At 41.1% G+C, this 26,042-nt stretch overlaps 1 protein-coding gene and 1 long non-coding RNA gene across 22 annotated transcripts in view; one reads left to right on the forward strand and one right to left on the reverse strand.

Annotated features, from left to right (window-relative positions):
- Positions 1-1,056, reverse strand: part of LOC119855739 — a 57,901-nt gene extending 56,845 nt beyond the window's left edge. Inside the window, exon 1 of one of the 3 annotated variants that reach the window (XR_006281232.1) lies at positions 924-1,056. This is a non-coding gene — a long non-coding RNA (uncharacterized LOC119855739). Of the gene's footprint in view, positions 1-538 lie in introns of all 3 variants that reach the window. The other 2 variants (XR_006281230.1, XR_006281231.1) reach the window with 2 other exon arrangements.
- A 52-nt stretch (positions 1,057-1,108) lies between these two features.
- Positions 1,109-26,042, forward strand: part of ERBIN (erbb2 interacting protein) — a 214,643-nt gene continuing 189,709 nt past the window's right edge. For 13 of the 19 annotated variants that reach the window (XM_043514174.1, XM_038402370.2, XM_043514185.1 and 10 more), the window contains exons 1-2: positions 1,191-1,326; positions 1,581-1,829. The gene's annotated coding sequence lies outside the window, so the exon portion shown is untranslated. Of the gene's footprint in view, positions 1,327-1,580; positions 1,830-1,907; positions 2,124-26,042 lie in introns of those variants that run through there. The other 6 variants (XM_043514178.1, XM_038402360.2, XM_038402361.2 and 3 more) reach the window with 5 other exon arrangements.

The raw sequence follows: 26,042 nt of genomic DNA on the forward strand, positions 1-26,042 counted from the left end.
TTGTCAATCTGGCATCTTACATAAGCAATAAATCCATTAAAACATTTAAAAACAACTAAGGATACAAAATGCAAAAACAGTTACTACTGCATATTGTTGAGATTTAACATGCAATGTTGAATAAATCATGTGACAACAAATCTAGTAGCCACATTTCACATACGCTTGCATATTATGAAACATTAAAGTTAATAAGCAGCATTTTACTGAATATGTTATGTAGAAAGGGGTCAAATGTTTCAGTGGGAAATACAACTCTGAATTTCCTAGTTTTGTGCGCAACATCCCAACTATAAGATGGTACTATTATTAGCATTTTACTCGTTTAACAGAACACACAAACATTGTTTATTATCTTTTGGAAATTTCCCATGTGGCACTGTGCCCTTTTCTCCCTACTCCCCCATAAAATACTGGAGGTAAATGATACATTGGCGTGGTAACTAAGAAGGTTGTTATGAATGCAAGAGAACAAAAGCCTGGCACAGGACTGACTATAATATGTGCAATTAATAAATTATGAGGATGAGTTACTTACACCGAAGGAAACAACTGTCATTCCCGAATCCAGATTGAGTTTGTCTAAGCAACTACCACCTTCATTAAAAAGAATGAGCCAATGCATTAACTCTGCCAAAAAGCAGAATAAAATAGTTACACCTTTACCCTAGAAAAAACAGAGAGCGAAACCAGGTAGCCACTGCTTAATGAGGAAGAAAAAGGGCACCACCCATGAAGAGCTGTTGCTTTCTTATACACAGAACTGTAGCGTGCTCAAGGCTACAGCTGCTGCAGCATTTTGGGTGTAAAGAGAGAAACGGCGAACTGAACGTTACACTGACCTACGTCAAGTCTTTTCTCGGCTCCTTGATTTCCTCTGCATCCCCCCCCCCCATCCTCGCCTTCGCCTCTCTCACTTCTACCTCTCCGTTCCGCGGCCGCCCGCACGCTTCGCCCTCCCACTTCCAGTTTCACGCAACGTAACTTGCTGAGGGCTCGCTCGCGCAGCGCAGTGATTGGCGGGGGATGGCCGCCCCTCTCGCGGCTGTGGCTCTGGATTGGCTGTGTCCCGCCGCCGCTCGCACTCAGCCCCGGACTTGTTGTCTGGCTCTCCCCTCGCGGCCTGAGGGAGGGCGTGTGAGAGAGAGGCGCGTCCGCCCTTCCTTCCCAGCGGCGCTGCAGAGTCTTCTCCTGGCTAGGCGGCGGCGGTGCTGCTGCTGCTGCTTGTATCGTGGGTGACCCGGCGGCGTGGGCGGGAGGTGGCTCGGCTCCTCGCGGCTCCCCTGCGGCCGCCCGGGCGTGGGGAGCGGGCCGAGGAAGGGGCAGGTGAGGAAAGAGCTTCTTGTTCTTCGCCTCGCGCCCCTGGTGGCGGTTGACGGCGCGGGGCTGGGCTGGGCTGCATGCGGCAGTCGCTATAGGACAATAAAGCGGGCGGGGCGGGTTCGGCGCGCGGAGCTGGCCTAGTGCGGGGAGGAGGCAGCCTGGGCTGGGCGGCAGGGGGCGGTGGCGGAGCGGGCCGGGTGCGGGGAACTGTCGGGTGGGCGCTGCCGACTCGCCGTCTGTGGCTGTGCCCGCGGCAGGAAGTGACTCTTCAACTTCAGCGTCTCGGCCGGGGGAATGTGACTCGCCTGGGATCGGCCAGCTGCTGAAACCGGGATCGGGGGTGCCGAGAAGCCGGCGCTGCTTCCACCTTGCCCCAGCCCTGCCTCCCGGCCGAGAGCGACTGCAACCGCTCGGCCCCCGGGAAGAAAACTTGGTTGGATTTAAAATTCTCTTGGGGGTAGAAAGGAGCCCTGCTGGTGTTGGGTGAAAGACCGCCGCGATCAAAGGTAAGCGGTGCGGGGGAGGTTTGGTTAAGAAACCTTGCGCCGAGGGGAGGGGAGGGGAGGGGGAAGGAAAGAAAAGAGCTGGCGTTTTTCATTCTGATATCCTGTTTTTGGCCTTTATTTTTCTTGCTGGATTGTGTTGTCTGCTTGAAATAAGCATGAGTATTCTTTTGTCTCTTCCAATGCTGTTTGTGTGAGTGGGATCGTTATTTCCATGGAGGTTGCCACAAGAATCTGATGAGATCGAAAGTTTTTAAGCTCCTCAAACACAGAAGTTTCTTTGTTCAGCAGGATGAGGTATTGAAGTGAAACTGCCTGGTTATGCGTTTGTGATTTTTTTTTTTTTTTTAAAATCGTTCTCTTCAGAAAAAGTTACCAAGCCTGGTCGCTTGTTCCCTTCTCTGTGAATAAGCACTTCTAAAGGGTGCTACTCTTAAGTTTCGTACTTGAAAGAAGTCCAGAGGTTTTGGAGATCACTGTATTTATTTATTATTTTTCCTTACTCTGTCTGGGTGTTGGTTCCTTTCCTCTGGCCATCTGATATGTGCACCCTTTAAAAAGAAGTACTGGTATGTATGTATGTATGTATGTATGTATGTATGTATTTTCTACAAAAAAAGTTCATTTATTCATTTGTAAATAAGGTTGCATTACCTTTTTTTTTCCTCCTCTTCAAGATGAAGAGTTTGACTATGTATTTAATTGAAGAAGAGTTGGTTTGTTTAATTTTATCTTAACATTTGGGGCAGGATAACCAACACTTCGTATAATACCTCTCCTTACAATATAAATGGATTTTTTCATATGCAAGAAATATGTTCTAAATTTAGAACCTGTAGAAGATTATCTTGATAACATCTATGTATAAGAGAGGATGGAAAATAGCATACTTTAATGTGAGTTACTGTAAGGACTGATTCTAAACATTCATATGGTATAATTTTGGTTAAAAAATTGGTAACAATTTTAGTTTTCATTGCTTTCGATAAGACTTCTCATCAAAATCTGTTTGTAGGAGTAAGAAAATGCACAAGCTCAATTCAATGTGATAGCCTTAACAAGATGTTTTCAGTATTGCATAATTGTGACTAGTATATGTTACTTTGTGTCTTGACTAACTGCATTGAACAAAAAAATATTTAACAAAGTTTCTACATGCTGTATCACAACTTGGTTTAAGAGTAGCAGCCGTGTTAGTCTGTATTCGCAAAAAGAAAAGGAGTACCCGTGGCACCTTAGAGACTATAAATTTGTTAGTCTCTAAGGTGCCACGGGTACTCCTTTTCTTTTTGCGAACTTGGTTTAAGATGCTTCAAAGAGGCAATTACCAGATGTTGATTACATTGTGGTTCCAAAACTACCTGTGCTGAGAGAGACACTTCCTCTCCCCGAACCCACATTTATGTAGAAACTCATTCAAGTATTGTGTATGTTTCCAAATAATGTATTAAAGGCCATAGCTTGGGACTGATTGTGTTCCCCTTGGTAGAAGACAGTCTAAATTATTGTTCTTGTATAACAAATTGGATGGTGGTATGTTTTCAGTTATGCTGATTGGATATGGTGTCTGATCAGCCTGGTATAGAAATATGGAACTGGCATGTCTGAGAAGTGTGTGCACCCGACAGTCAAATAAGTTCACTTGTGTGTGAACCTTTTATATTGCTGTAGGTGTATCTATCTGTCTATTTTTCAAGGAGGCAAAATATCCAATGACCCAGATCAGATAAATAACAGTAGGCAGTTTTGTGTAGATATGAAACAATTTATTCATCTAGCCCAGACTGGTTTAGTAATAGTAGTTTTTAGTGAAAAAATGACACATTTGTGTTGATACAAAATCCCTTTTTCAAGTGATAATGTACAAGTGATCAGGTTTTACAATTTATAGACTTCACAAGCAACAGAAAAGGTTATTCTTGGGCATCTGAAAGAACTAAACAAAACAGATGACACTGAACTTCATCTTCCTTATATGGTTTATGCTTGGCAGTAACACAATGAAGTCTAAACAGAGTAATCCTTTTACAAAGAACGATCACTTTCCAAAGCAGTGCTTCATTCCCAATAATGACTAGGTTCTACAGGGGGGAAAAATGTAGTAACGCATGACAAATTTAGTTGTAAACCACTGTATTCCTAATGGATGCAATTTTTTATTTCTTTTCGGACCTTTTGTTTTTCTGATGATGCACTAGATATTTTTCAGTGCTATGTAGAAGAAAAGATCCTTGTGTTTGGGACTGCAACTTTTTAAACTACAGTTTTGTCACTATGGCAGCTACAAGGCCCTTCTTAAATGATGAAAGTGCAGATCACTGCAACATATAGCTAGTGGTTATGACACAGAATGGAATTCATTTCATTAACATAGCTTAGTATTAATTAGGTAATTTATTCCTTTTTGCAGCCAGCAGTGTTTGAGACTAAAAAATTACATGGTAGTCAAATCTTTAAATTGTCATTTTTGATCAATTCATTTTATAAAATATTAAACCTGCTGAGTGGGTTGTGTGACTGTGTATATATGCTAACTGGTACTGTTTCAGTCAGTGTCTTCAAAAATGTATTTGATATCTTGTTGAAATCTTTTAACTTGGTGTGCTACTGCCACTTCCCCCCCACCTCAGTTGAGTTAAATATGTACAAACAAATACTGTCTTAAAATTAAAATATCAAAAATAAAATTATAGTGGTGTACAAAATCCAGCTGTGGGTAGCGGAATAGCCACAAGAACTTCACTATTCGTATGTGTAAACACTTGTACAAATACTGTTTAAAAGCATATCATGTTCAAATAGAGCTGATTTAGGGACTTGGGGATGAAGAGCAATTTTAATTCAAGTGTTCATAAAATGTGGTGGTATGCGAAAGTAAATGTATGGGTTTTTTTCTTTAATGGCATTCATCCATAGTGTATGGCTTTAAGGTAAATGGCAATATTTAACTTTTCCTATGGGGTTAGAATATATGTAATACTTTTTTAGCAAGTTTGGGGAAGTTTGATATGATGACTTCCACTCAATTTAATGTAAATGAATTTTTCTCACCTTTACAACTTTATACCATTATTAGTTTACCTTTTTCCTTCTGAAAGTGAAACACTTCAGAAGAGAGAAGTTCCCTCTACTCAGTGTGATGGGCATACCTCTATTATTTTAGGGTTACTTATGAATCTCTTGTTGCTTTTTGAGAATATTAACATTTATGAGAGTGTAGGCTCTTGAGTGAGTTTCCCTTCTGGAATAAACTAATACTTTTGAGGGAAGGTTTGACAGTTATGGGAGGGAAAGCTTTTCTTATTGACCTGAAAGTTGCTCATACCCATGAGAGCATACTACTGTTAGTACAGACAGCTAATGTAGGTGCTTACAGGTGACGTGTTTGATTAAAATATCTTCTGTGTGGAAATTGCTATAAACACAGAGGTTCAGATGGAGTAATGTTGATGTTTTTGCATGGTTAAAACAGTTGAATTGCTGTTCAAGTGGTGGTGATGATGATACAGTACTTGTCACAATAAAATGTAAATATTCAAACCCAAGCAGAGTGTTCGGTTTATTTATAAAATGTATTCTAAATTATTGCGGGGGTTTTTTTGTAGTAGTTTTGGCATATCCTTTCTCTATTTTTGTGCAGTGTTTTTTGCTTAGCAGTTACCTACTATTCAGCAATGTAAAATGTTTGTTTTACGATTCTTGAGCTTTTAATATAGCTGGTTTTAACACTCTCTTGGTCTTTATGTTTCTCTGGAGGTAGTGTAGAGGAATGATATTTCAGCACTGAGTTGGTGTTTGCACTTTACAGATATAGGATGTGTCCAAGGCTTTGTACAATTGAGAGAGAGAGGTCTAAATGGAACAAAACTTCGTTTTAACTCTAACAGAACTGTACTTCAGTTATGTTGGAGGACGTCAGCATTGTAACTGGTTCTCAAATAAGCAAACTAATTTAATCTAGATCACATTTTCCTATTTATAATGTGGGTGCACAGCTGGTTGAAAGACCATGCTGAAACAGTAGTTAGCAATGGTTCTCTGTCAAATTGGGAAGACATATCCTAATGTGGTCCTGCAGGAGTCAGTCTAGGGTCTGACAACTTGGATAATGAAATGGAGAGTATGTTCATAAATTTGTGGATGACACCAAGTTAGGCGGTGTTGAAAGCACTTTGGACAGCAGGATTAGAATTCAAAACAACCTTGGAAAATTGGTCTGAATTCAAGTCAGATGAAATTCAGTGAAGACAGGTTGAAGATACTGTGCTCAAGAAGGGAAAATCAAATGCACAACTACAAAATGGGGAATAACTGACCGTACAGTAGAAAAGAACATGGTGGTTATAGTGGATCACAAACTGAATGTAATCCAACAATGTGAAGCAAAAGCTAAAAAGGCTGGTGGTATTCTGTGGTATATTAACAAGAGCGTTGTCTGGAAGACATGGGAAGTAGTAGTCCTGCTCTACTCAGCATTGGTGAGACTTAGTTGCAGTACTGTGGCCAGTTCTGTGTGCCACTTTAGAATTATGTGGACAGACTAGAGGGAGACCAGAAGGAGCAGCAAAAATTATAAAAGTTTTAGAAAAACTGACCTATGAGGGTTAAAAAAACTGGGCATGTTTAGTGTTGAGTAAAGAAACCTGTTGCGGGACCTGATAAGTCTTCAGGTGTTAAAGCCTGTTATAAAGAGGAGGATGATCAATGGCTCTCTGTCTACTGAAGGTAGGACTGCTTAATCTGCAGCAAGAGAAATTTAGGTTACATATCAGGAAAAACCTTCTAACTGGGAGGGGTGTTAAATACTGGAATTGACTTCCAAGGGAGGTTGTAAAATCACCATCAGTGGAGGCTTTGTCTAACCTGTTCTTCAGACACCTGTTGGGGATGGTCTAGGTATACTTGATCCTGCCTCAGTGCAGGGCGCTGGACTAAATGATTTCTTGAGGATTATTCCAGCTAGGGCTGTCAAGTGATTAAAAAAATTAATGATTAATCGCAATTTTAATTGCACTGTTAATAATAGAATACTGTTTATTTAAATATTTTGGAATGTTTTTTCTACATTTTAAAATATATTTATTTCAGTTACAACAGAGAATACAAAGTGTACAGTGCTCACTTTACATTTTTGATTACAAATATTTGCATTGTAAAAAAAATAGGTGAACTGAAAAATACTATCTAAACACTGTAATGGAATCTCTTTATTGTGTAAATGCAACTTAAAAATGTAGATTTTTTTTTTTTTACGTAACTAAACTCAAAAATAAAATGTAAGACTTTAGAGATTACAAGTTGGTCCACTCAGTCCTACAAATCCACTCAGACATGGTGTGGAACATGCTTTCAGATGTCTTTTAAAAAGCAATAGTCTCTGATGCGGAAACGGTAGAACCTGAACCACCAAAAAAGGAAAATCAATTTTCTGTTGGTGGCATCTGACCCATCATCAGCCTCGAAGCATGTCCTCTGGAATGGTGGTCAAAGCATGAAGGGGCATATGAATGTTTAGCATATCTGGCATGTAAATATCTTGTGATGCTGGTACAAAAGTGCAATAGGAACAGCTGTTCTCATTTTCAGGTGGCCCTGTAAATAAGAAGTGGGCAGCGTTATCTCCTGTAAATGTGAACCAACTTTTTTGTCTCTGTGATTGGCTGAACAAGAAGTAGGACTGAGTGGACTTGTAGGCTCTCAAGTTTTAATTGTTTTGTTTTTGAGTTTAGTTATGTTAAAAAAAAAAAATCTACATTTGTAAGTTGCACTGTCATAATAATCTTGTCTTGTCTTTTGCAAACAGGTTCCCCTTTAAGTGTAGGCCTACAAAAGCAATTCAGTTTTTGTTGGAGAAAGCTGTTTTGTTTCTGAATAATCTGTATTTAAAAAGTTAGAAATCCGATCCATCAATTAAAAGAAAAATAGGGTACGAGCCCTGCCCTTGCTTTCCTGTCAAGTTTTGTGGTTTTATAACCACACTTACATATTCCCCGGTGTTGTATGAAAGACTCTTGTGAGCAGGTGAACAGCAATATTGGCTGTACGCAGTTGTCAAATGCACAAAGAAAACGTGGGGGAGGGCAGGAATAAAAATTTATTTTCTAATTCCATTCACTTTTCTTAGGTGCTTCTTGTAATAGTAGAAAGTAAAATACAACAGGTGCTGAGTCTGGGGTGTGGTCCTAAATAGATTTCCTTTCCCTTCCCATGCCAGAAATTCCTCCAGCATATTCCTCCAGCTCTATACCAGCATAAGAAATTCCTCCCTTGCTGGTATAGAGCTAACACAATGGAGCTATGCCACCACATCTTGTAGTCCCTGTCACAGTCGTTGGCCAGGGGTGAGGGAGGATATGTGTCCTGAGTCCTATATGCTTTGGCTATTCTGGAATGTCAGACAGCACTAGTGGAATTTAACTGCCAGAAACAACCAGAAAGGAAATATATTAAAAACATCTCTACTGAGCTGTCACGCTCGCTTGCTCTCTCGCGCTCTCTCTCTCTTCCCCCCCCCCCCCCCCCCCCGTTTTAGGTCGTATTACCTGTTTGAAGCAGACACTCCGGCTATATTTTGTCTTTCTGCAGACTGTTAGGTGAACTCTGTGTGTGTGTGTGTGTGTGTGTGTGTGTGTGTGTGTGTGTACACACACTCTCCCTCTCTGAGCGCTACCATTTAGTTTTAGTGACTGAAGTGGTTGTAATCTCACTAACCATTGCAAGTCATTGAAATTAAAAATTCCTTTAATATTATCCCTCCCAAATCAGTTATTTGTCTGCATTTGAAGAGATCATCACCAGAATTCATGCTTTTGAGGGTTAGCTCTCCAGTGATGTTCTAAGCTCTTCCTTTTTTTTTTTTTTTTTTTTTTTTAATCCCTACAGACAGCCATAGAGGAATGGCACAAGAGTCAGCCTTTCTGTTGGTCATCATATTCCAGCCTCTGGAGCCTTCCAATCAGTTCTTTCTTGACCACAGTCAGTGTTGAAGCTTTCTGCAGGAGCTGTCGCTCTCTAATCTCTGCTCTAGCATTGTCTGATACTCTTTACTGTGCCAAACATTCTAGCAAGGGAAAATTTTATTAAAATTGTTGGGTGCTTTGTTTCAGTTCTTCGGCCCATCTTTCCAGTAATGTTTTTAGCACCTATTTTTCAACACTTTTTGGTGTGTTAGTCCTTTGCCTTTTGGGTGCGTATTTCAGCAGTTACGTAGTTTTGTGGTGCTTTGATGTTTACCCATAGTGCTCTTGCACCTGCTTGTTGTATCACATATTTTCAGGAAGCTATTAGTTTTCTAGCCCCTCAGAAGGAAAGAAGATTGCTCAGTTGCTTCAGGTCATGTCCATACAGCAAAACGACATCTGTAACAGATTAACACATCATTTGCATCATTTGCTTCAGTGTCAGATTTGGTGGCTGCTGTCACTCTGACTATTGAGACAACGGGGGAATGCCTCCAAACCCTTTTTCAGGCACCTCAGGGGGATTCTTATGAAACTGCTCAGAGTTGCTTATAGGGCTTATCCTTGGAAGAATAGCCATAGTTGACCAAGAAAGACAGTTAATTGCTTGAACTCTGGGTTGGTACAAATCTAGCTTCCCTTGGTAGGAGGTAGGTGGAGGGATTGCCTTACTATTGAAGTATTTTACGTTGTTTCCATTTAAGCCAAATGCTTTGACAGGCTTGGCATTTCATATGGGTGGTACTGAGCTTCAGCTTACCTTGGCATCTGGTCCAGTGCCCATTAAGTCAGTGAAAAGACTCCAATTCCCCCTGAAGTTAATGGGATCAGGCCTCTGAGATGGAGCCTTGATGGAAGAAGCTAAGATAGGAAGTATCAGGAGAGGCAGTGGATCTCTGCGTTGCTGTCAAACCCCACAACTTCAGAAAGTTTCACAACAAGGTTTATGGAATTCCCCAGGAACTGGTTCTTGTGCAACAAATTAAAATGATTCAGAAGACATGGTGTATGGTCAGTGATCGAGCTAAATTGTTCCTGATATTCTATGAGGTTGCTTTGAAGACATCAATAAACTCTGATGGGGAAGTGCTAGGAACTCTTGTTGCAATTAGAACACTCCTTATGCCAAATTCAGTGCCTATATTACCAGGAGCAGACTCTCGGCAAATTGTTTAGTTTCGGCACTGATCCTCTCCTGGAAGTGGCCAGCGCCATATCCCTGCACCCTGGGGAAGGAAGGGGACAGAGGGCTCTGCATGCTGCCCTCGCCTGGAGGTGCTGCCCTCGCTTGGAGCTCCCATTGGCCAGGAATGGGGAATTGTGGCCAATGGGAGCTTTGGGGGAGGTACCCACAGGTGAGGGCAGCACACGAGCCCTCTAGCCTCTGTCACCCAGGGGCAACAGGGATGTGGTGCTGGCCACTTCCAGGAGCGGTGCAGGGCCTGGGCAGGCATGGAGCCTGCCTTAACCGTGCTGCTGCCACCCCAGAGTCGCTCAAGGTAAGCAGCGCTGGGCCGGAGCCTGCACTCCAAACCTCTCCTGTACCCTGCACCCCAACCCGCTGCTCTGAACCCCCTGCCACACCCCTCCTACAACCCAACCCCTTGCCCTGAGCACCTTCCTGCCCACCGCACTCTCTCCTGTACCCCAACCCACTGCCCCAGCTCTATGTTCATGGCCATGCATGCTATTTCCCCACCTAAGCAGTAACTTTTCTCCTTTATGTAGCAAATTACTGTAAAATAGAAACTACAACTCATTTAAATTTCCCAGAAGATGGGAGGGAAGCTTTAACTTGAAACTTAATTTCAGGAAACATTTACATCAAAACTGATGCGATTAAACTAGTAGAAATTATAAGCATATCTTTTCTTTTGAAAACTTGTATGCAAATTAATGGTTCTGATCCTGCAAGTTCTGATGCATGTATTTAAAATTACTCATATGCATAAATATTTGCAGGATCGGGGCCTGTATTTTAACTAATGATAACAATAATACCTAGCTCTTAAAATGCAGCGTTGTTGTATCCATGTTGGTACCAGGATGTTAGAGACACAAAGCGGACAGAAGTTGGTCCAATAAAAGTTACTACCTCATGCACTTCTGTGGCTCTTAATAGTAAGTCGGGGTGGGTTTGGTAGCATACCAATCTAAGGCTTTCATGGAAAAATGCTCAAAGTACAGGATATAATATGCAGATATAAAATTTGCGTTGTCCTCTTTCTCACTGTAGTACACTTAATGGGTAACGAGCAAAGATGTTAAGATGTTGCAAACAGAAGTGAAAGTAACTGCAGTAAACCAGTGGTGATTCAGAATGCTGGCCTGCCATCTAGCATTGGATGCTTATAGGAGGATATACCCAACTGAGTACTTCTGGTCACAACTTAACTTTTCTTACCGAACCATAACATAGATACAGGTTGTTAGAACTCAGGGTGTCATGTCTTCGGTTGTCTTGAGTTTTTAATTTCACACCAAATGTAATACATCTTTGTGACCTGGAGCATCCAGTCATCTTATAATGGGTTGTTGGAAAGGTGGTTCATCAGAGGGTCTTTAAGTAGAAGAGAGTGACACTCAGTAGGACTTGCTTTAGACCAGTGTTCACCTCCTTCTCCCCTAAACAACTGTTCCATTTCTTCTTTTTATTGGGTAGAGTATTAGTATTCAAAACAAACATCCAAAAAAAATTCTGGGTTTTTTGTAAGTCTCCCCTCCTCCTCCAAATCCATTTTACAGTGATGGGGGAAAAATAACTTTTTTTAATATTGCAAAACACCTTATTCTGTAGAATGTTAATAGGAAGGAATATGTGTTGAAAACACTGTATGGATACCTTTAAGTTTCCTAGTTACAGAATGTTAAAATGTCACTGCTTGAGTTTTAAAAGGAAAAAAAATACATAAACCCAAGAACCATGAACTTTGAGTCTGATAGACAAGATCAGAAATGTAATACAGGAGAAATAGCTAACAGAATGTTCAGTTATCTCTTTCTCTAGTACATTACCTTTTTGCATAATTCATTGAACAAAGAGAGGCAGTTTTTGAATACTTTTTTTTTGGTTATCTTTCATGGAATCATGCTGTCAGAATTACTTTAAATTTGAAAGTCCTGCTTTTTCTCAGGATAGTTCCTAACACAGACTTTTCAGTTCATTAGCATATATATCGAACTCTATTCTGAAACAATAGAAATTTAAAAACAAACAAAAAAAGGAACTATTAGAACAGCCAAATAGCTCTAGGAACTGCAGAGATGCTAACTATTCTAATCCTTCCCTTTCTCAATCTGTCCCAAAAGAGTTGAGCTGCAACATTCCCAGCAACCAGAATAATGGTCCCAGCTTTGTCCTGAACTAAAACACATAGGTATAGGACCACTGAGCCAGTACCACCTTATTCCTTTTTGTCTCTATTACCCTCCCATTTTTGTGTACCTTGTTGCATTCCCCTACTACTTCTGAGAAAAATAGCATTTGTGCTACTGCATTTGTTTTCCTTAGCAGTGTGAAATTGCTGAGACGCATGCAATTCATGCTGCTTCTGTTGGAGATATGTGGCGAAATAGGAATATTGTTCTGTAGGATTTTTCCTGCTTTAATCTTAAACAGGAGAGAGAAATATGGAATTCCTTGGATCCTGAGCCAAATCCTCTGTTTCTCTCTGACTTTACTTTAAGGAATAATAATGAGGATTGGTGGTATTGCAGTAGCAGGCAATGGCATCCTAAGTGAAGGATTATGCCCTCATTGTTGGAGAAAGTGGAAGGCAGTAGTGAGATGGTTGCGAGTTTGTTAAACACTCTTCTGCCTCCCTCCCCATTCACTTCAGTGAAACGTGAAAAATTTTCAGAGTAGCAGCCGTGTTAGTCTGTATTCGCAAAAAGAAAAGGAGTACCCGTGGCACCTTAGAGACTAACAAATTTATTAGAGCATAAGCTTTCGTGAGCTACAGCTCACTTCATAGGATGCATTTGGTGGAAAAAGCAGAGGAGAGATTTATATACACACACACACACACACACACACACACACACACAGAGAGAGAGAACATGAAACAATGGGTTTATCATACACACTGTAAGGAGAGTGATCACTTAAGATAAGCCATCACCAGCAGCAGGGGGGGAAAGGAGGAAAACCTGTCATGGTGACAATCAGGTAGGCTAATTCCAGCAGTTAACAAGAATATCAGAGGAACAGTGGGGGGTGGGGTGGGGTGGGAGGGAGAAATAACATGGGGAAATAGTTTTACTTTGTGTAATGACTCATCCATTCCCAGTCTCTATTCAAGCCTAAGTTAATTGTATCCAGTTTGCAAATTAATTCCAATTCAGCAGTCTCTCGTTGGAGTCTGTTTTTGAAGTTTTTTTGTTGAAGTATAGCCACTCTTAGGTCTGTGATCGAGTGACCAGAGAGATTGAAGTGTTCTCCAACTGGTTTTTGAATGTTATAATTCTTGACGTCTGATTTGTGTCCATTCATTCTTTTACGTAGAGACTGTCCAGTTTGGCCAATGTACATGGCAGAGGGGCATTGCTGGCACATGATGGCATCTATCACATTGGTAGATGCGCAGGTGAACGAGCCTCTGATAGTGTGGCTGATGTGATTAGGCCCTATGATGGTATCCCCTGAATAGATATGTGGACAGAGTTGGCAACGGGCTTTGTTGCAAGGATAGGTTCCTGGGTTAGTGGTTCTGTTGTGTGGTGTGTGGTTGCTGGTGAGTATTTGCTTCAGACTGGGGGGCTGTCTGTAAGCAAGGACTGGCCTGTCTCCCAAGATCTGTGAGAGTGATGGGTTGTCCTTCAGGATAGGTTGTAGATCCCTGATGATGCGTTGGAGAGGTTTTAGTTGGGGGCTGAAGGTGATGGCTAGTGGCGTTCTGTTGTTTTCTTTGTTGGGCCTGTCCTGTAGTAGGTGACTTCTGGGTACTCTTCTGGCTCTGTCAATCTGTTTCTTCACTTCAGCAGGTGGGTATTGTAGTTGTAGGAATGCATGATAGAGATCTTGTAGGTGTTTGTCTCCGTCTGAGGGGTTGGAGCAAATGCGGTTATATCGTAGCGCTTGGCTGTAGACAATGGATCGAGTGGTATGATCTGGATGAAAGCTAGAGGCATGTAGGTAGGAATAGCGGTCAGTAGGTTTCCGATATAGGGTGGTGTTTGTGACCATCGGTTATTAGCACCGTAGTGTCCAGGAAGTGGATCTCTTGCGTGGACTGGTCCAGGCTGAGGTTGATGGTGGGATGGAAATTGTTGAAATCATGGTGGAATTCCTCAAGAGCTTCTTTTCCGTGGGTCGAGATGATGAAGATGTCATCAATGTAGCGCAAGTAGAGTAGGGGCATTAGGGGACGAGAGCTGAGGAAGCGTTGTTCTAAGTCAGCCATAAAAATGTTAGCATACTGTGGGGCCATGCGGGTACCCATCGCAGTGCCGCTGATTTGAAGGTGTACATTGTCACCAAATGTGAAATAGTTATGGGTGAGGACAAAGTCACAAAGTTCAGCCACCAGGTTAGCCGTGACAGTATCAGGGATACTGTTCCTGACGGCTTGTAGCCCATCTTTGTGTGGAAAGTTGGTGTAGAGGGCTTCTACATCCATAGTGGCTAGGATGGTGTTTTTAGGAAGATCACCAATGGACTGTAGTTTCCTCAGGAAGTCAGTGGTGTCTCGAAGATAGCTGGGAGTGCTGGTAACGTAGGGCCTGAGGAGGGAGTCTACATAGCCAGACAATCCTGCTGTCAGGGTGCCAATGCCTGAGATGATGGGGCATCCAGAATTTCCAGGTTTATGGATCTTGGGTAGCAGATAGAATACCCCAGGTCGGGGCTCCAGGGGTGTGTCTGTGCGGATTTGTTCTTGTGCTTTTTCAGGGAGTTTCTTGAGCAAATGCTGTAGTTTCTTTTGGTAACTCTCAGTGGGATCAGAGGGTAATGGCTTGTAGAAAGTGGTGTTGGAGAGCTGCCTAGTAGCCTCTTGTTCATACTCTGACCTATTCACGATGACGACAGCACCTCCTTTGTCAGCCTTTTTGATTATGATGTCAGAGTTGTTTCTGAGGCTGTGGATGGCACTGTGTTCTGCATGGCTGAGGTTATGGGGTAAGCGATGCTGCTTTTCCACAATTTCAGCTCGTGCACGTCGGCGGAAGCAGTCTATGTAGAAATCCAGGCTGCTGTTTGGACCTTCAGGAGGAGTCCACCCAGAATCCTTCTTTTTGTAGTGTTGGCAGGAAGGTCTCTGTGGGTTAATATGTTGGTCAGAGGTGTGTTGGAAATATTCCTTGAGTCTGAGACGTCGAAAATAGGATTCTAGGTCACCACAGAACTGTATCATGTTCGTGGGGGTGGAGGGGCAAAAGGAGGGGCCCCGAGATAGGACAGATTCTTCTGCTGGGCTAAGAGTATAGTTGGATAGATTAACAATATTGCTGGGTGGGTTACAGGAACCATTGTTGTGGCCCCTTGTGGCATATAGTAGTTTAGATAGCTTAGTGTCCTTTTTCTATTGTAGAGAAGCAAAGTGTGTTTTGTAAATGGCTTGTCTAGTTTTTGTAAAGTCCAGCCACGAGGAAGTTTGTGTGGAAGGTTGGTTCTTTATGAGAGTATCCAGTTTTGAGAGCTCATTCTTAATCTTTCCCTGTTTGCTGTAGAGGATGTTGATCAGGTGGCTCCGCAGTTTCTTTGAGAGTGTATGGCACAAGCTGTCAGCATAGTCTGTGTGGTATGTAGATTGTAATGGATTTTTTACCTTCAGTCCTTTCGGTATGATGTCCATCTGTTTGCATTTGGAGAGGAAGATGATGTTTGTCTGTATCTGTACGAGTTTTTTCATGAAGTTGACAGATTTCCACTCTATACGGCTAAATTCAGTGCCTTGCATAATGACAGGTTTCAGAGTAGCAGCCGTGTTAGTCTGTATTCGCAAAAAGAAAAGGATTACTTGTGGCACCTTAGAGACTAACAAATTTATTAGAGCATAAGCTTTCGTGAGCTACAGCTCACTTCATCGGAAACTGGACAGTCTCTACGTAAAAGAATGAATGGACACAAATCAAACGTCAAGAATTATAACATTCAAAAACCAGTTGGAGAACACTTCAACCTCTCTGGTCACTCGATCACAGACCTGAGAGTGGCTATCCTTCAACAAAAAAGCTTCAAAAACAGACTCCAACGAGAGACTGCTGAATTGGAATTAATTTGCAAACTGGATACAATTAACTTAGGCTTGAATAGAGACTGGGAATGGATGAGTCATTACACAAAGGAAAACTATTTCCCCATGGTATTTCTCCCTCCCACCCCACCCCCCACTGTTCCTCTGATATTCTTGTTAACTGCTGGCATTAGCCTACCTTGCTTGTCACCATGACAGGTTTTCCTCCTTTCCCCCCCCTTCTGCTGGTGATGGCTTATCTTAAGTGATCACTCTCCTTACAGTGTGTATGATAAACCCATTGTTTCATGTTCTCTCTGTGTGTGTGTGTGTGTGTGTGTGTGTGTGTGTGTGTGTGTGTGTGTGTGTATATATATATATATATATATATATATCTCTCTCTCTCTCTCTCTCTCTCTCTCTCTCTCTCTCTCTCTCCTCTGCTTTTTCCACCAAATGCATCCGATGAAGTGAGCTGTAGCTCACGAAAGCTTATGCTCTAATAAATTTGTTAGTCTCTAAGGTGCCACGGGTACTCCTTTTCTTTTTGTGAAAAACTTTGGCTAAGTATCGGACAAAAACTACCAAGTAAATTCCTTGGGGTTGATCAATTTTTGCTCTCACTAGTGAACACCTATTTAAACATTGGCTTCAGTTGGACTCATCACACAAGTAGATATTTACCAATGTGATTCAACAGTGCTGAGATTGGACCCCTTATATGAAATGTTTAACCCTGTAAGAACCTGCAGATACTACTGACTTCCTTTGCAGAGGATTTTCAATGAAAATAATTTTTTAAAATAGAAATTGTATGAAACAGAGCATACCATAAATTGGTTTAGTTTACTGCTTGATTCTGAGTCTGCCAATCTCTCTGCTCCTATGCCCGCCCGCATTGCCCTGTTTATTCTCTCCAGTTGATTGCTGTTATGGTACCTTTCCCGTTTTCTAGACCATTGCTTGCTCAGCAGTCTGAGAGAAGTTGTGGAGCAGACTTAAAATTAATTAGACATCTCCTACCTAGAGACTATGAAAGTTGAAGCCCCAAAATTACATCCTGAATGGAATCCCAGCACTCTTCCCCTCTTTTTGGTAAGTGGGAGTTGGGTTTCTCACTGGAGTATATTTGTATTTGCTTTTGGGTAGAAGATATCTAGCTAAATTACACAAGCCCTGCACAGAATAGAATAAAAGTAATGGTAGTTGGAGTACTATAGAAATAGAATTGAAACAAATCTTAATTTTAGATTTCTGACAAAGAATGGTAGTGGAGATGGATATCTGAAACTTAGGTAACAGAGAGTTACCAAAAGAAACTACAGCATTTGCTCAAGAAACTCCCTGAAAAAGCACAAGAACAAATCCGCACAGACACACCCCTAGTACCCAGGCCTGGGGTATTCTATCTGCTACCCAAGATCCATAAACCTGGAAATCCTGGACGCCCCATCATCTGAGGCATTGGCACCCTGACAGCAGGATTGTCTGGCTATGTAGACTCCCTCCTCAGGCCCTACGTTACCAGCACTCCCAGCTATCTTCGAGACACCACTGACTTCCTGAGGAAACTACAGTCCATTGGTGATCTTCCTAAAAACACCATCCTAGCCACTATGGATGTAGAAGCCCTCTACACCAACATTCCACACAAAGATGGGCTACAAGCCGTCAGGAACAGTATCCCCGATAATGTCACCGCTAACCTGGTGGCTGAACTTTGTGACTTTGTCCTGACCCATAACTATTTCACATTTGGTGACAATGTATACCTTCAAATCAGCGGCACTGCAATGGGGCCCCACAGTATGCCAACATTTTTATGGCTGACTTAGAACAACGCTTCCTCAGCTCTCGTCTCCTAATGCCCCTACTCTACTTGCGCTACATTGATGACATCATCATCATCTGGACCCATGGAAAAGAAGCCCTTGAGGAATTCCACCATGATTTCAACAATTTCCATCCCACCATCTACCTGAGCCGGGACCAGTCCACACAAGAGATCCACTTCCTGGACACTACATGGCTAATAAGCCATGGTCCCATAAACACCACCCTATATCGGAAACCTACTGACTGCTATTCCTACCTACATGCCTCTAGCTTTCATCCAGATCATACCACACGATCCATTGTCTACAGCCAAGCTCTACGATACAACTGCATTTGGTCCAACCCCTCAGACAGAGACAAACACCTACAAGATCTCTATCATGCATTCCTACAACTACAGTAGCCACCTGCTGAAGTGAAGAAACAGATTGACAGAGCCAGAAGAGTACCCAGAAGTCACCTACTACAGGACAGGCCCAACAAAGAAAATAACAGAACGCCACTAGCCATCACCTTCAGCCCCCAACTAAAACCTCTCCAACGCATCATCAAGGATCTACAACCTATCCTGAAGGACGACCCATCACTCTCACAGATCTTGGGAGACAGACCAGTCCTTGCTTACAGACAGCCCCCCAATCTGAAGCAAATACTCACCAGCAACCACACACCACACAACAGAACCACTAACCCAGGAACCTATCCTTGCAACAAAGCCCGTTGCCAACTCTGTCCACATATCTATTCAGGGGATACCATCATAGGGCCTAATCACATCAGCCACACTATCAGAGGCTCGTTCACCTGCGCATCTACCAATATGATATATGCCATCATGTGCCAGCAATGCCCCTCTGCCATGTACATTGGCCAAACTGGACAGTCTCTACGTAAAAGAATGAATGGGCACAAATCAGACGTCAAGAATTATAACATCCAAAAACCAGTTGGAGAACACTTCAATCTCTCTGGTCACTCGATTACAGACCTAAGAGTAGCTATCCTTCAACAAAAAAGCTTCAAAAACAGACTGCAACGAGAGACTGCTGAATTGGAATTAATTTGCAAACTGGACACAATTAACATAGGCTTGAATAGAGACTGGGAATGGATGAGTCATTACATAAAGTAAAACTATTTCTCCATGTTATTTCTCCCCCCCCCACCCCACCCCCACTGTTCCTCAGATATTCTTGTTAACTGCTGGAAATAGCCTACCTTGCTTGTTACCATGCAAGGTTTCCCCCCCCCCCTCCCCCCCGCTGCTGGTGATGGCTTATCTTAAGCGATCACTCTCCTTACAGTGTGTATGATAAACCCATTGTTTCATGTTCTGTGTGTGTGTGTATATCAATCTCCCCTCTGTTTTTTCCACCAAATGCATCGATGAAGTGAGCTGTAGCTCACGAAAGCTTATGCTCAAATAAATTTGTTAGTCTCCAAGGTGCCACAAGTACTCCTTTTTCTTTTTGCGAATACAGACTAACATGGCTGCTACTCTGAAATCTTAGGTAACATTAAATATCTAAACCCTTGTACAGACATGTCAATGTGTCTTTCACTTCCAGTTACGAGCAGGCGAGGGCAGAACTGAAGGCTGCTGCAAATTCTTTTTCCCATAATTCGTTCTCTCCCTCGACTTCACTACTTATACGCAAAAAGGAGGGGTAGACATGTGATCCTGGCTGCACAGGCATCTAGGTAACTGATTCTGTTTCAGATCATCTCACCTAATGAATAACATGTTTTGGTATTGTAGAAAAACTAAACATACTAATATTATTTAAATTCTGCTGCTTGTGACTGAAAACATTATGATCAAGATTTTTTTAAAAATGGTTTTTTTATTAAGATTCAAAATCCCTGTTTAGGCTCCTAAACAAATGGTGAACTGACTTTAAAAAGTACTGAGTATCCTGTAATGACCATTGACTTGAAGGCACACAGTAGGCCACCCTTATTGTAGGTGCCTTTAAAAAACAAACAAAAAAAAACAAACTGAAAACTTAGGTGGACTAAAAATATCTATCGCTGAATGTTAAATATTTATTGGTGGAAACCAGGGATATAGAAGCTGGTATTAATGTAGAAATTGGGAAGATGAACTGGCCCATGACTTTTTTGGAAGTCAGTGGAGTTTCCCTTTAAACCAGGACTAAAATACAGTAACCATAAATTTATTAAATGAACATTTAAAGGGACTTTTTATAGGTCTCTTCACAAAGGAAGTTTTTGTATTACCATGCAGTTTTTCTGTCACAGCCAGCATGTCTGCTTAATGGTTGATTTCCATAAGTAGTGGTATCTTTTTCTGCTTTGTCTAAAGAGAGAAAAATATTAGGCCTCTGGAAACCATTATCTAATAATTTTGTTAAAAATATATTCTGAGAACCACCAAATTATTCTAATACCAAAACTGCCTATTGCAGCAGAAAAAATGACTTCTGTAGCTCTTCATATTGCTTCCTGACCTGAAGAGTGCTAAACAAACTGAAGAAAAAATAACTTTGCACAACCATATCAGATATAACTAATAATTACTTTTTTATGTTCTACTACATTTCTAACCTCCCTTCCTCCAGAAGTGAGAGAGACCATAAGTAGATAAACATTAAGCAGATTTAGTGAGAGTAAAGCTAAGTGAACATGGGGAAAGCAAATACTGGAACACCTGGTGACTCACTATGGCTAACCAAGCAAATGTATGGGAAGAGGCCACATTGGAACCAGTTTTCAAAGCAAACGGAGACTAATCCTCTATATGCTAATGCTATAAAAAGCTAGTCATATGGACCAGGAGGTATGTATCAATTAATGTAGAGGAAACTAGGAGATAAAGCGCATGTTCTGTTCTAATTTATCTCTAAGTTGTAGTTGCTGGCTTTTTTGTTGAAGATTAACCTTTTCTTTTGGTTTCCCAAAAATATTATTGAATTGGTATGTGAAATAATCATCAAACTAGATACATAAAATCTTTTATTGATACACATGTTCTTTAAAAAGAAAAGGAGGACTTTTGGCACCTTAGAGACTAACACATTTATTTGAGCATAAGCCTTCGTGGGCTACAACTCACTTCATCGGATGAGCTGTAGCTCACAAAAGCTTATGCTCAAATAAATTTGTTAGTCTCTAAGGTGCCACAAGTACTCCTTTTCTTTTTGTGGATACAGACTAACATGGCTGCTACTCTGAAACATATTATATAATATACATAATTTCTTACAACTTGCTTCCTACATACTGTTTGTGTACGTGTACACGCTATAATATATCTCACTGAGATTCTCCAAGTGCTTTCCTTAGCACCTGACTCTAGAGCTTTTCACCTTAGTATTTAATAACCGAGCATCAGTCATGAAGCTGTAAGAACGCTAAAATGTATTTGTTTCCTTTGTAAGATGGACCTTCTCGTTTCTAGCTTTACATTTTTGTACTGAGCTCATGTAAAATTAACAGAAATGGTACTCCGTGTGGACAAATTCTTTCCTTATATTTCTTTGATAAGGAAGAACTTGCGGTTAAGAAGGAATGTTGAAAATTGCAATAGTAAAAGATAGAATGACAGATGATCTCTGCTATGCAAGACTGAGATAAACAAGTTGAAACAATATTACCTAGGATAAATGTGTCTGCTGTCATGGGGCTATAAGGTAGAATTGCATACTGTAGGTTGTGGTGATGATATCCTATAGTCTAGGTCCAAGGACAGTATCATGGTGAAAATCCTAGTCATATGTGTTCTTTCCTTATCTCTAGGATGCCTTTTAGGGTGTTGTGCTGCATCTTGCTTGGGTGGGTTCATTTTTTAGTATTGCATGTGGGTGGTAGATGTTTGATTCAATTTGAATTCCTAGCATTCCTTCTCTCACCCTGGCTGCTGAAAGGAAAAGGAGTTTTTCTCCCCCTTCCTTATTCCTCTACACCTTGACCTTCTGGATCATTTTAGGGGATGGTGTCTGCTAGTCTACACTTCCTCTTGGCTAAGCCCAATTTGTGTGTCTGGTGCTCTTTTCTCCAGATTCAATGAAGTGGCTCTTATGGGAACCTATTTAATTAATTCTGGGTTCAGCGTTTGCTCTTTTCCACCATACTACTAACCAGATTTATTTCTCCTTCTTGATTCTGTGTTAGAGATGCAATGTGTCTTAAAGATGTTTTGGGCAATGGGTCTACCCATAATTCCATTCATTTGATTTGACTTGCTGAATCTTTTTCATTCTACTAGTTCTAGCTAGAAATTCTTGGACTTTTTTTAACCTGTAATCCAGTATCTTTCCATTCCCAGATATTCTCCAGATGGAGTAGTCATTACTTTGTCCTCGTTCTCTTTCAGGTTCATGTGAATCTGGGAGATAAGCAGGGAAATGCTTGCTCTTGGCTTTTTTGTTTGTCTATTCTAACTGTCACTCCAAATGATGTGGCTGGAATTAGTAATTGCAGAGATTAATATGACTTTCATGGGAAGATGTGGCAGGGGCCAGAGCAAAAGCTCTGACAGGCAGCATCTTTGTAGTTTTTGTAGTACTTGCAGCTACTCTAAGGTAACTTAAACTTATTCAAGTTGAGATTCCCCCTCCCCCTCCCTATATGTGAGGACAGATTGCAATATGTGCACAAAGTATTGCTTAAATACTAATAATAGAAAATAAGTAACCAATCACTTCTTTACTACTTTCTGAAATATTGCTTGTTTCCTCAAATTTTGCACTAAATTAAAATAGTCTTCAGGTAATGTGGATTTACGTGGAAAATCCACTTACTAGATGAGAAGTTTTCTTGAAGTATCAATTTAAAAGTGCAGTTTTAACAATACAGCTTACTTTGAATATCTGTTGCAGATCATTGCGTAGTTTAAGGAGTGGTTTCTTGGTGGTTCTGTACAGTGCAGTGTCAATATTATGAACCCACTTCTCTTCTGTGATGCCAAAATGTTAAATAATTGAAGAAGCAACATGTGTAGAAAGAATAAAAATGGTACATTCCTATGCAAAACAGAGTAGTATTCTGTGTGTTTTAATGTTAAAAATAAAATCTGATTTCTTTCCCCTAATTCTAAAGAATAGCATTAAATGAAGGACTTGTTAAGCAGCATTTTCAACACTTAGTACTTATTGACTTGCACTTAGCAGTCTTCTCTGTTTTCTTCCTGCTTTCTTTTCCTTTTTTATAACCTGGTGCGTCAGAGTAACATTTTATTTTATTTTTTATTTTATTTTTTATTTTATTTTATTTTCTGGGTGGCTGATGAAACCTCCGTGGTTATCTTGAAGCTGTATCTCCGTGTTTGTTCCATTTAGAATTACATTTCACTTATGAGGGAAACACTAACTTGATGTCTACATATGTTTGCGTGGAGAGTAGATCTATCAATATGCAACGTAGATGCATAGATAAATATTTATGCAGAATATGTATTTAACAGTGATGCCATTAAAAGTGTTTGGTAACAGATGTCGTCTTTTAACAGTATAAAGTGGAAAACTTTTTTTTTCTTCAGTGCAAAAATCCCCAACCAAAAAATCCAGAGTTATTAGAAATATGAATTTGCAGAAAAGGACATTTCTCTCTGCTCAGGAAACTCTGCAATTCCTAACAGGCTGTCAAGGCAGTAAGTAGTATCCATATCCCCAAGTAGGGTATAGTATGATTTTATTATAATGGAGAAACAAGCCCAGGGCAAGATTCTTGCATTATACTTGAAAGTGAAGTTGTATTTGAATTAAGGAACAGTCATTCTTTGATTTCTCTTAATTGGAAGGTGATGCTATTAAAACTATATTGACAGGAAAAAACATGTTTTTGGAGGCTGTAATTTAAACATTTTTTCAATTAGTCATTTTACCACAGAACTTGTGTAGCTTTGAAAGTGAAATGTATTAGACTTTTTTTTTAAGATCTGTGAAGTGACCAGTGGACAGAAAACTTTTTACTTTGATAGTTTCTTCTTTTCACCTTCTCCTTGTTCATTCTTCCAACCATTCAGGCGAGGCATATGGAAGTATGAAGGTACATTTAATGTCCAGTGCAAGTTAACTCACCAAGAGCAAGTACAAGGCCCCCCCAATGACATTTCTCCTTTGTCTAAGTAGTGCAGGTAGCGTGGCTGTGTGAAAGAGGATATAGTTGGAGAAGTGGGTGCCTCCATGTTAGTCCTAGATAGAGTAACACAGTGATTTGAAGGCTGTCCAGGGCAGAGACCATAGGGATCAGTATTTCCATAGATTACAAGTGGAACATGGGGACTGGAATAGCAGTGGTAGGAAGATGGCAATGCAGCCCTCCTGTATCTGAGATGGTGATGGGGTGTGGGGAGGGGGGGTTTGGTATTTCTACTACATCTTTAACTGTTGTTCATGACAATTATGCCATCAGAGCAGACTGTGGATGTGCTTCCAATCTGAAGAAAATTCTTCTCTGATTCCTTATGTCCTGGTCCTCTGACCAGATGGCTCCCCATTTGGCTTCATGCCTTTCCTGGAACTGCAGCAGTCATCCATGGCTGAGATGTTTTGTTTTATCTGGTCTGGGTCTGCTTTAGATTAGTCCTTGAAGAAACTATAGGAATAAACTCTAGGAATTATTTGCAGGAAAATGGAAAAGCTGCCCTCATTATAGCTTTTTGCACCAACCCTTCAATGTGGGTTCTGTCTGTGTTCCACGCACCAAGTTTCCCTGCACTAGTTGAATGCAGAGATGTTGCACGGCTGCTATTAACCAGAAGCATAGCTGAACTGCCTGACTCTGCCATGTTGCAGTCCTGCTTGCCTTTTCTGACTGGGCACTGAAAGCTGATTTTATTTGGTATCCGAGAGGAATTGTAGGAAGAGCCAGAGGAGGAAGGATGTAGGAGATTATGTGCACGCACGTATGTACGTACTTCCTGTGCTGTTTGATACTCTGCCTCTGCATCATCCTAAAAAGGCCTTCAGGTGTACCATTCCAAGAATCTGTGGTCTCCCGTGCTCCTCACCTCGTGTTATCCAGAGACATGGTTTTTGTCCTTTCTAGAGGGGATTCCTTTCTCTCTGCCTCATCTCCTCTCCTACGGTCTTACCTAAGAAGGTCCCCTGAAAAATGCATTTGTTTAGTCTCTCATGGTATGTAACATTACTCCCATAAACGAGGTGGAAGATAAGAAGGAATTGGGTCTTCCTGTCTTTCTCCAAGACCACTACAAAGGAGGTGCTACCTGTAGATCCTTCTCTCATTATGGTGGTCAAGGCTGGGTAAGCATCACCTGTTTCTGTTACACACTCTGTGAAGAAAGCCCTTCAAATCTAAAGGCTAGACTCTGAAGCTTTCTTCCTAAAGTAGGCTTAGTAGTGATTTTTGCATACCAAACACACTCTTGAATTCTGACATCTTCCTCTTAGGTCTGTTAGGCACAGACCAAGAGTGCCATACTGAAAATTTGCCATTTATGCATCATACTAGTTATAACCTAGGGCTTTGCTGCTCAAGTTTATGGTTTTATGTGGTAAGTATAAATGAGGTTTTGTGTGTGTGTGTGTGTGTGTGTTTCACTCGGAGATTTGTGTTGACTTGTACTGTTGGCAAATGGGGGTGTGCTTTGTTGAGGGACTGTGTGTGTGGTTGAGATTGTTGTGGTATTGTGTGGGTGGTTATGAAGAACTGTGGGTCTTAGGCCATCTAATCCTCCATCTGTGCAATCTCCCGCATACAACCAATGAGATTGTTGCATCCAAAACAGTTGTATGGTAATGGAGGTGATTGGGTGAGTTACCGCTGATCTCTACAATAGTCTAGAACTCCTGGTATGCCTTAGATACATGCCTCACTGTTTTTGTTTTGTTTTTTAAATCTGTGTAATAAGATTTCACGATAGTCACACTGTGTGATACTCTGAAGCCTAGAATGTCTGTTGAATCAGCGTGAAGCAATGGAAATGGCTATAAGCATGATTTGAGAGCTCTTTTTGTGTTCAGAAAGCTTCATCTTCCAAACGGATTGCTTCTGCATCCCTGAGCACCTCATGTGGCTTATCACATCAGTTGGCCCTTTCTCAGCTTCCTTAATCCTTTCAGGATTGGCATAGGGTGAATGCCCAGTCAAACCATCCATTTTGACTCTGTGAACTGTACTTATGTGTATAGCTATAATAAGGGCATGTATCTGTCATGTCAAGAGTCTATTACCATTGTGATATTAGAGTTATCTCAACTAGTCACCACTCTTAGTCTATAGCTAATATGTATGCAACAGTTTCATTGGTTGTCTGAGGA

The sequence above is a fragment of the Dermochelys coriacea genome, chromosome 5 (assembly GCF_009764565.3).
Source record: "Dermochelys coriacea isolate rDerCor1 chromosome 5, rDerCor1.pri.v4, whole genome shotgun sequence".
NCBI classification, from domain to species: Eukaryota; Metazoa; Chordata; order Testudines; family Dermochelyidae; genus Dermochelys; species Dermochelys coriacea.